The following is a 9,650-nucleotide window of genomic DNA, read 5'->3' on the forward strand; positions in this document are numbered from 1 at the left end:
TGAAACTGGACTCCTATCTTACAACATACAAAATCAACTTAAAATGGATTATAGACTTAAACCCTAAGAACTAAAACTATCACACTTCTAGAAGAAAACTTAAAAAAAAAAGCTTCATGACATTGTTCTTGGCAATGATTTTTTTCTTTGGATATGACACGAAAAGCACAGGCAATAAAGAAAAAATAGACAAATGGTACCACATCAAACTAAAAGCTTCTGCACAGCAAAGGAAACAATCAACAGAGTAAAACGGCAATCCACAGAATGGAAAAAATATTTACAAACCATGTATCTGATAAGGGATTAATATCCAAGATATATAAGGAATTCCTCCAGCTCAATAAAAACAAGAAAATCCCCAAATAATCTGATTTAAAAAGTAGCACACACTTTTAATTGAATCTCTTAAACAGGATCCCAATAGCAAAAGGAAAAATATTATATCAGAACACCATCAGTGACGACCCCAGGATAATAACAACAAACAAAACCGATTTGTGAACCTGGATATTTCTGTGATATTCAACTCTCACCCAGTCAGAGTATTGTTAATGTCTACACCTGCCACTCTTCCAGCTGTGAATAAAGTTCTAAAATGTTCATGAAAATGGTTTTGAAATTTAAATACTAGCTAAAATGTAGAAGTTCATCTACTATGACTCCATTAGTTGCTACCATTTAAATGTGATTCCAAGAGCATGTCAAGGCTTTTCCCAAGTGTTTGGGAGAAAAAAAAAAATTCTGGTTTAGGAGTGAATGATTTGGTTAATAGCTATCTTGTTTTTCCTGATTCTCAACAGTTGAATTTATCAACTGGCTCTTACTGGATGTTACGGAACAAAGAGGCCAGCAACAAAATTCATGGTTATTGCTGCAGAAAGACCTAGAACTAACCCTGATGTAAAACATGCAGCTCATCACCACAGACATTCAAGAGTAAGATGATTATTAACATTTTATCTCTGCAGTCCTCCCCATAGAACCACAAATTGTGCAAAGGAAAGCAGGGAAAGTTGCAAACAAGGAGAGAGACAGTTTGCAGGCTGATTTCATGGTCTGTCCCCTGGAGGAGAGCATTGAATAGACTAGACTCTCTCCTATATATCCAACACTGAGAGATACATTTCTATTAAAGCTATCAAAACATGTATCATGTTTCATTGTAATTATTCCTCTGTCTCTCTGTCTCTGCAAGTCTAGGTCTCTGTGTCTACACTGCCTCAGATTTAACACTAAAAGTCTTGCATCCTGAGGAACTCCTCAACCTCCAGAAAACCACAATGGTTGGCACCCTAACAATGATTTACCATAAGAGCTGCTTTCATCGTTATGTGCCTAATCCCTAACCCAGGCATTCAGTATTCGTTTTCTGAATAAATAAAATTTTTATTTAAGGGTGAGGACATTTTGATGCCCCTTTCATTGTGAAAGATTTTAATTCTCTCCGTCTGTGTTTATGGCCTGGTTACTTTCTAGCACCTCTTCCAAAAAGTTTTAACTGCATAGAAAAGATTTCTAATCATGTAAGATAATATTTTAAATGTATTCTCTAAGGGTCTCTCCCTTGCCAGAGGTAAATAATTTGCTAGAAATCCCCCATGTACCTGCCGACAAAATATATACTCATTATTTGTAAGTAGTTGAATAATAAAAATAAAATATGCTCCAAGAAATTTTCTAATGAATTATAATAAATAAAAGTTAAGAGACATCTAGTTCATTTCTTTTTTTTTTAAAGATTTTATTTATTTATTCATTTGAGAGTGCGAGAGCACATGAGAGGGGGGAGGGTCAGAGGGAGAAGCAGACTCCCTGCCGAGCAGGGAGCCCGATGCGGGACTCGATCCCGGGACTCCAGGATCATGACCTGAGCCGAAGGCAGTCGCTTAACCAACTGAGCCACCCAGGTGCCCCATCTAGTTCATTTCTGAGGCCTTCTCTATTAGTCAAAAATTTTAATCTAAAATTTGCTGCAATGTTTGATAAAATGCTGTGTTTAAAAAGATTAAGTTAATGCAAGTATTTTGCCAAACAGGGTCTTAAAGATATTAATCACAAAATCTGGAAATTAAATGGTCTTAAGACTTTATTTCCATATGACTTAGTTATTATCATAAAGGACATTATTCCAATTCAGAATAAATGTTTTGGCTCTCCAATTAGATAAAGCCTGATTAAATGGTTAAAATAGTCTATTATTTTGATTGTTTGGGACCTGTGAACCTAAAGTATTAAATGAGCTTGGCGCTTAGGATTTTGCACCAGTCTAATACTTTGCTTCCCTTTGCTCAAACCTCCTCCAAGGTGGTGCATCCTCACTCTCTTTTGCCCTTCCCAATTCTCTCTTATAAATCAGTTTAACTGAGGTATATTTTACATCAAATAAAATTCACATATTTTAAGGGTATAGCATGATGAATTTGGCCAAACATACACAGTCCTGTTACCAATACCATGGTTGTTATTAACCGCTCCCCCCGCCCCTTTGCTCTAGGTGTTGGTAAGCACTGAACTGCTCTTTGTCACTATGGTGTTACCTTTCCAAGAATTTTACGTAAGTGAAAACCTACAACTGGTATTTATTCTTTGGTGTTTGGCTTCTTTCATTTAGTAAAATGCTTTTGAGGTTCATCCATGATATTTCATGTATCAGCATTTAGGGTTTTTTATTGCTGAATATTGTTCTTTTGTATAAACATACACAATTTGCTTAGCCATCTGTCCAATGATGGGGATTTGGGTTTTCTCTAGTTTGTAACTCTTATGAATAAGACTTCTGTGAACATCTGCCTACAAAGTATTTTTTTTTTTGAGAGAGAGAGAGAGAGAGGGAGAGTGAGAATGGGGTGGAGGGGTTTCAGAGGGAGAAGGAGAGAGAGAGAATCTTAAGCAGCCTCCATACCCAGCATAAGCCCAATGCAGGGCTCGATCTCAAGACCCTGAGATCATGACCTGAGTCAAAATCAAGAGTCGGCCGCTACCTAACTGACTGAGCCACCCAGGTGCCCGGGCCTACAAAGTATTTTTGAGGACATACTTTCTCATTTCTCTTGAGTAATTTCTAGGGTGATATTCCTGGGCCATATGTTAAACTTTATAAGAAATCTCTAAACTGTTTCCCAAAGTGACTATACAATTTGCATTCCTGGTAACAATATACGAGAGTTTGAGTTACTTGCTCCATATCCTTGTTGACACTTGGTATCCTCAGTATTTTTAATTTTAGCCAATCTAGTGGGTATGTAGATATATCTCATTGTGTTTTAATGTACATTTCCTTAATGACAAATGACATTTACTTTTTCTATATTTTTTGTCACTCATATATTCATTTAGTGAAAAGTCTCTTCAAATATTTTGCTCATTACTTTATCTTTTTATTGAGTTGAAGAGTTTTTTACATGGTCTGAATACAGTTCTTTCTCAGATATGTGTTTATCAAGTATTTTTTCTCTGTAGCTTACCTTTTTTTTAACATTGGCTGTTGAAGGTAAAAATCTTAATAAAATCTAATTTTTTTTTCTTTGTTTAGTTCATGCTTTTGTGTCCTGTTGAAGAAATTGTTCCTGTTCCATGACCACAAAGATTTTCTCTTGTTTTCTTTTGGAAGTTTTAGCTCTTAAATTTAGGTCAATGATTCATTTCAACTTAATTTTTATATATGCTGTGAGGATAATTTTGAAAAAAAATTTTAAACATACAGTTATCCAATAGCTCTAGCATCTTTTGTAAAAAGACAGTACTTCTCTCACTGAATTATCTTGGCAATTTGGTAAAAAATCAGTTGACCTTATGTGTGTGGCATCTATGTCTGGTTTCTATTAATCTGGCAAAACTAGCATTTTGTCCTGAAACCTCTAGCTGCTTTGGTCTCCTCATAGTCTCTCATATCAGGAAGATCATTAGTATCCACCTGGGTTTCCCTTCCTCATACCAAAGCCATGTAGCTCTAACAAGGGAATAAGATGGAACACACATAGGGCTCACCTCCTCTGTTTACAGCCATTCAGAGATCACTGTCCTTCATTTCTTGACCTCCAGTTTCTCAAAAACCGTTGTTTCATATATTGGGTCAAGTTGTTTATTTCAGGCACTGGTACAAATCCAGTCTCTGTTACTGACATCTCAGTAATCTATGAAACTTATTTTATAGCCAAGAATATGGCCTATAGTGGAAAATTACCTACATATGCTTGAAAGGAATGTGTACTCTGGTATTATCGGGTGGAGTCTTACTGAAATGTGAGTTAAGTCAAAATGGTTGACAATGTTCAAGTCTTCTATATTATTACTTATTTTCTGCTTAATTTTTTTCAATTACTTAGAAAAAAAGTGTTGAAATTTCCAACTATATCTTATTGAGATATAACTGACAAATAGCATTTTAGCTTCAGATATACAAAATAATGATTCAATATTTGTATATACTGTGAAATGATCACCACAGTAAAGTCTTGTTAACATCATCACTATGCATAGCTACACACTTTTTTAAGTAGCTCCACACCCAGCGTGGAGTCCAGTGTGAGGCTCGAACCCACAACCTGAGATCAAGACCTGAGCTGAGAAAAAAGTCAGATGCTTAACTGACTGAGCCACCCAGGTACCCCCACAAAATTTTTTGTTTTGTGATAAGAACTTTTAAGATCTATTCTCTTAGCAACTTTCAAATATGTGATACAATATTGTTAACTATAATTCAACTATAATTTTGGATTTGTCTATTTCAGTGTTTAGTTGTATTATTTTTCCCTTCTTCCACTTAGAAGCACTCTTAAGTGAAAAAATATTTATGATTGTCATGTCCTTTTAAAGAATTAATCCTTTTAGCATTATAAAATGTCGTTCTGTATTTCTGGTAATTTTTTAATGTGAAATCTACATTGATACTAATAAAACCAATCTAGTTTTTTAAATTAGTGTTTTATTAGTGTTCTCACTAATTATTGATGTGATTGAGTTTAAATCTATCATCTTGTTAAATATTTCCATTTATCATCTTTCTCAGATTACCTGAGTTTTTTTTTTAATGATTCCACTTTATCTCCATTATTAGCTTAACAGCTCTTTGTTCTATATTTTACTTTATGCTGTATGCTTTACAATATGCATTTTATCACTCACCTTTCAAATATTACACCACCTCACATACTGTGTAACAACAACATAATAACCTGCTTCCATTATCCCCCATCAAACACTGTGCTAAAATTGCCATATATCTTACTTCTACATATGCTATAAATCCCATTTTGTTTAATACAGTCAATTATCTTTTCATTAGATTGTAAATAGGAAGAAACAATTTTTTTAAATGTATCCACATATTTCCCATTTCCAGGAGTCTTCATTGCTTCATGTAGACCCAAATTTCCATCTATCATATTTCTTCTATCCGAAGAACTGCCTTTAACAATTTGTATAGTGCAGATTTGTTGGTTATAAATTCTCTCTCCTTTTATTTGGAAAATATCTTTATTTTGCTATTTTGCCTTCATTTTAAAAATAATTTTTTTCATCTGTGAAGAATTCTACATTGATAGATTCTGTTTGTTTCCATTCAGTCCTTTAGTAATATCACTATATCATCTTTTCCTTTCATATTTTCAGATGATCAGTCTGCACTCTTTGTATCTCCATCATGAGCCTTTTTCTCTCTGTATTTTTAAGATTTACTCTTTATCACTGATTTTCTGGAATTGATTTTGATGTAGCTTGGTGTGATGTTCTTTATATTCAAATTTGGGTTTGAATATAAAGAACATCTGTGAGATTTTTAAAGAACATAAAAATCTGTGAGATTTTTTGAATCTGTGGGGTTTTAGTTTTCACATTTGGGAAGATTCTCAACATTTTTTTCTCTAAATATTCTCTTCTGACCCCTCTTTCCACTTCTACTTTTGGGAATTCAATTACATTTATATAAACAGTTTGATATTACTCCTGAAGTCATTATCACTTTCTTCATTTTTTCCTATTATCTTTGTCTCTCTGCTTCATTTTGGATATTTACCATTTCCATATTTTCAAGATTATGGATCTTCTGTTAATCTGCTATTAATCCTATCCATATATTTTTAATTACAGATACTATAATTATCAACTTGAGACCTTCCATTTGGGCTTTTAAATATATGCTTTTTTATGCTTTTTCCATCTCTTTTTTCATCATGCTCATATTTTTCTCTAACTTCTTGAACACATGGGGCATATTTATGATAGCTGTTTAAAAGTCCTTGTCTGCTAATTATAACAGCTCTCATGATATCCAATAGGTCAATTATATAATTTTTTTTTTGGATTTGAGTCTTATTTTTCTGCTGCTTTAGATGCCTCTTTATTTTTTATTAAATGACATTGTAAATTTTATATTGTTAGTTGTAAAATATAGTTTATGCCATTAAATAGTGTTGGGATTTTTGGCACATAGTTAAATTAGATTGCCTTTTTATACTCAGCATAACCCCTTTGAGATTTTTCTAAGCGTTGACTGTAACAGGCTTTTTTAGATAAATTGTCTAAACAAACAAAAAACCCAGTTTTTATTGTGCCCTCATCAGTTTCACTTCTTCCTCAGAGTGGAATGAAAGGACTGTTTTTACAACAAATACTATGTAAAAATACTTGAAGGGTAAAGGCATAGGAGAATGCTTATTTCTTGAGCAAGTTCTAGCAAACAAGTTATTTTTACTTTAAATAACAATTGTTTGCTAGTATGAACACAATATAGTATTCTTTTTTTTTTTAAGATTTTATTTATTTATGTGAGAGAGAGAATGAGAGAGAGAGAGAGCATGAGAGGGAGGAGGGTCAGAGGGAGAAGCAGACTCCCTGCCGAGCAGGGAGCCCGATGCGGGACTCGATCCCGGGACTCCAGGATCATGACCTGAGCCAAAGGCAGTCGCTTAACCAACTGAGCCACCCAGGCGCCCCACAATATAGTATTCTTATCTGCAAAATACAACACCAAGAATTTCTTTTGTCAAATTTCCATTTAAGGTCTTGTCTCTGAGCGTTGAGCCCCTTGCCTTCTCCTCTCTTTCACAGCAAAGTTTGGAGTACTCTTTCATCCCTCGGTATAAGGATTGCTGGCCATTCCAGGCAAGTGGTGACCCTGACATGATCATCTTACAAGGAACACCACTGGAACCTCCCAGAAACAAAAAGTCTGCACAGGCAGAGTACAGCAAGGTGGGAAGAACTGAATTAGGAATCCCAGGAGCTGAGTTATAGCCTCTGCTCCTTCATTCATTCGTTTCCCTGCATTGGGATCTAGATAGAATATACATTTTGAAGTTAAAATAAACTGGTTTTGAACCATTGCTCCACGTGACTTGGGGCACGTGGTGCTGCTGCTGAGCCACTCCAAGTCCACGGGCGGGGAGTGGAGGCGCATGCTGACCTCAGAGGGAATGAGCTGCATCTGGAAGAGCTTCCTCCCCGATGCCTACAAGCAGGTGACATTGGGTGAAGATGCCCCCAATTCCAGTGTGGTGCATGTCTCCTATTCTGAAGGAGGTGACAACAGTAGAAATGGTGCCCAGGTGAAGATGGTCGATGGAGCCAAGTACCACCTTCTTGACTTTGCCAGCCCTCAGCACCCACTCGTGGTCAACTTTGGCTCAGCCACTTGACCTCCTTTTACTAGCCAGCTGTCTTACTTGAGCAAATTGGTGGAAGAGTTCCCATCAGTGGCTGACTTCCTGTTGGTCTACATTAATGAGGCTAATCCTTCAGATAGTTGGGCAGTGCCTGGTGATTCTTCTTTGTCTTTTGAAGTGAAGAAGCACCAGAACCAGGAAGACTGTTGTGCAACAGCCCACCAGCTTCTGGAGCAATTCTCCTTGCCGCCTCAGTGCTGAGTTGTGACTGACCACATGGGCAATAATGCCAATGTAGCTTATGGGGTAGGCTTTGAACGTGTGTGTATTGTGCAGAGACAGAAAATTGCTTATCTGGGAGGAAAGGGCCCTTTCTATTACAACCTTCAAGAAGTCTGGCATTGGCTGGAGAAGAATTTCAGCAAAAGATGAAATCTAGATTAACTGGTTAAAGGTATGATTGTAAAAGAGTTGTTTTTTTTTTTAATTATGTAAAGGAAAGGAAACTAAGAACTGAATCCACTATTTCAACTGAGTCCCATTGTCTTGCTGAAAGACAGGAATTTACATGTCAGAAGAACATAAACCTCTAACATTTCCATACTCCTTTTACCACTCAAATGGCATTTGGCTAAATAGTAGCCCCAGCACATCTCTTCCTAGTAAAAAGCCCTGAGTGAAAAGATCCCAAGATGGAGAGGAAGAAACCCTGTTTCAACATGTGTTTATTCTGCCTTGGGAAAGAAATAATACAGCTGATGCATGCTTTGGGATTTGAAGAAAAGATGTAACTGAATAACTACTATGTTAGGGAACTATTGTCCTTATTAGAATAAGGGGTATTGCCTACGCTTTATTCTATCACGGATAGAGCCCATCTGGAAAGTTCCCCAATATTTACTTATAATGAGTCCTTGAGCCCAGTCCTTGTGGTTAGGGCTTTCATGTTTAACAGTGTTTGAGTAGTTTCTGCTGTTCTAGTTTCTAGCAATGTGGTGCTCTATACCAGTCTAAATATCCCAGAACTCACAGGTGTACTTGCAGATATCAAGAATGATCCCTACCTGGAGGATTAGGATGATTATCTGAAATCTGAGGGTTCCTTTCTAGGCAAGGGGGGAAAACCCAAGAAGAAAATCAAATTGACAAGCTAGGGACAGGAGGCAGAAAGATGAGGAGGCTTCACAGGATTTCACTTTGAAGCTATAGAGAGTGGGACTAATTTGTTAGTCACAGAAACGTGGAAACACAAAACATACATGGGCCAGAAAAAGCAGCAGCTCAACTGAAATTAGCACTGAGAATGTACATATGAAATCAATGTACTTATCATATACTCCTCGACTGAGGGAGAAAAGGTGATGGAAAGGAAAAAAAAAAACCATACTTCATTATTTGTAATTATAAGGATTCTTTGTTAGAAATAATTACTTTTTGAAACAGGTTTGTGGTATGTATATTTTCAGTGGGTGAACTATACCCCATGATACTGATTAAATGTAAAACCAGTAGGTTCAGTCGTGCTGGTCTGTCCCTCCATTCCTACAATTATGATGTGGCCCCACTCATTCTTGGTGTCAGTCTCCATAATGGTGGCTGAGTTGGGGAGTATATTCTTCATAACATAATCTTTATAATAAATAAATATATTCTCAGCTGCTGTGGGAGGTAGATGCCCTGGCCACTCAGCTATAGCACTGTTCTCCTAGGTGCAAATAAACAATATATATATACACACACATTTCTCTTTAAAATAAAATATTATAGTTTTACCTATAATATCTAAATATCATAACCCCCAAAATAGAACAATTAATTTTGTATTATAAATTTTTTATTGTAAATTTGAGGATGCGGTCAAATCACAGTATATGGTTGTATTGATATGTACAAAGGTTCTTATGACCATTCCATTAATGGTTGAATCATAAAAAAAGTCATAGAAAAAAGAATTTCCATTTAATAAGCAATTTCCACTTCTTTGTTTCATTTGAATTATTGTCCAAGTTCTTGTCAAAGCCATTGCCATTATTCATACATCATGTA

General features: G+C 35.9%; 1 pseudogene; it reads left to right on the forward strand.

Moving 5' to 3' along the window:
- Window positions 1-910: 910 nt before the first annotated feature.
- LOC110576749 lies at window positions 911-8,036 on the forward strand (annotated as a pseudogene).
- Window positions 8,037-9,650: the final 1,614 nt, after the last annotated feature.

This window comes from Neomonachus schauinslandi, chromosome 1 (genome assembly GCF_002201575.2).
Source record: "Neomonachus schauinslandi chromosome 1, ASM220157v2, whole genome shotgun sequence".
NCBI classification, from domain to species: domain Eukaryota; kingdom Metazoa; phylum Chordata; class Mammalia; order Carnivora; family Phocidae; genus Neomonachus; species Neomonachus schauinslandi.